Source organism: Parus major, chromosome 11 (genome assembly GCF_001522545.3).
Source record: "Parus major isolate Abel chromosome 11, Parus_major1.1, whole genome shotgun sequence".
NCBI lineage: Eukaryota > Metazoa > Chordata > Aves > Passeriformes > Paridae > Parus > Parus major.
In genome coordinates, this window is record NC_031780.1 from 10,323,373 (window position 1) to 10,325,246 (window position 1,874).

At 51.1% G+C, this 1,874-nt stretch overlaps 1 long non-coding RNA gene across 1 annotated transcript; it reads left to right on the forward strand.

The window, feature by feature from the left end:
* Positions 1-6: 6 nt before the first annotated feature.
* Positions 7-1,467, forward strand: LOC117245010. The gene is made up of 2 exons (XR_004499116.1): positions 7-362; positions 1,098-1,467. It is a non-coding gene; the product is annotated as an uncharacterized LOC117245010 (long non-coding RNA).
* The last annotated feature ends 407 nt before the right edge of the window (positions 1,468-1,874 follow it).

Genomic DNA, 1,874 nt, shown 5'->3' on the forward strand with positions numbered 1-1,874 from the left:
CCTGGCCGGGGTAGTCTCGATCCCCGAGAATTACCTTTCTCCAACGGAGATAATTTTTGTTGCTGTTGTCGCTTTTGCGGGAAGGACCCGGCTGCCAGGTCAGGCTCGCTCCGGGGTCAGTGTGTTTTCTCTGACGGTCACCTCTGCAAGCAGAGCAGTCGTTGTGTCTGTCGTATTTGGAACTCGCTGAGAAATGAGCTTAAATCTCGAGGCTTAATTCAGGGATGGGATGAATAAAACGGGGGCTAAAAAGGAACGCTTTTTTTTTTTTTTTCCCCCCCCCTTCTCTTTTTAGATCGATCTAGTGCCTTGGAAGTAGAGAAAAAGTTACTAAAGACAGCTTTCCAGCCAGTGCAGAGGCGGTAAGAGATGGCTCCCTCCCTCTCCTCGGGATGTATGGAGGCAGTTGTAAATGGTTAGCTTATTTTCTCCGCTTCTTTAGGTTCCCTTTCCAGGGCGGTTTTTTGTTCTTCCTCTGCGTGCTTGGTGGGTTATTCTGTTTATATATTTTCTTTGCTGCTCTCCGTTGTGGCCCCCAGGAGCGATTCCCGCGGGCAGGCCGAGCTGCTCTCGGGAGCGTTCGGTCTGCGAGGCTGCGGAGCCCGGGCGCGGGTCGCCCCCGGGCCGGGAGCACATCCCTGAGCTCCCCGCAGAGCGGATCGCCACCCGCCGCTGTCGCTTTGCTGGGGGGAGAGGCACCGAGGCAGCAGAAAATAGTAAAATAAAATATATATTAAAAAAAATAAAAAATAAAAATAATATTAATGATAATGAAAGCGAAACAAAAAACCCATTCAGAGTATGAAAGCTGAAGAGGCTGAGCCTTGCCGTCCCAAATTTGGCGTAGCAGTCACTCAGTTTCAATGAGAAACCAATTACCCTTTTGATTGATTGAAACCACGGGGATCGGGCCCGCCGTGTTTTCGTAGCTAAATACATTTACAAGTCACTCTGAAAACTTTTTATATTTATAAATCTATTAAAATAATAACAACAACAACAAAACCAGAGCTACCTGCAGTTAGAAATATTGTGCCAGCCCAAGCTCATTAGAAAGCCTATTAAATTTTTTTTTTTTGTGTCATTTTTTTTCCCAGGCCCCAGAACCAACTTGACGCCGCTATGGTTCTATCGGCGCTCTCATCATCATAGTTAATTTTTTATTGTTGTTGTAATGATTGTAAAAAAATCTCTGTATAGTTACAACTTGTAAGCATGTCCGTATATTAAAACTCAAAAGGAAAAAAATACCCGCTTCTGTACTATCACCTGGGTTAGCTGAGCTGTGAGATTTTTTTTTTCGGAAGTCCAGTGAGAATTACGTGTTTCCCCCCCCTTTTTTTTTTTTGGGTTGTTGTTGTTGTTTGTTTTTGTACATACCGTAAAAATGTACATATGTGTGAACCAAATTGTACAAGAAAGTATATATTTTTGGCTAATAAATAAACTGTTGCCACTTTGACTACACTCTCGCTTCCCCCCTTCTCGGGTTGTTTTCCTCGCGTGGTCCCGCCCCGCTCCCGGTGTGTTTTGCTGTTTTTGCGCGGCCCCGCTCGGGCGGAGCGCGGGCGGCCGGGCCGGGCCGGGCCGGGCCGGGTCAGCGGCGGGGCCGGGCCGGGCCGCGCTTCCTGCGGCGGCGGCGACATCGCTGGAGCCGCAGCGCCCCCTGCAGGCGCCGCCGCCGCCCGGTGCGCGGCTCGGTGCGCGGCTCCGGGGGAGGCCGGCAGATGATCCATCGCCCCCGCGGAGCGTATTACCGGGTGCCGCTATTAACCCCTGGTGCACCCCCGCGGAGCGCAGGGCAGCGCGGAGCCGAGGGGCGGTTGATTGAAAGGACCGTTCGGGGGTCGGTGGTGTCGCCGCGGGTCGGCAGC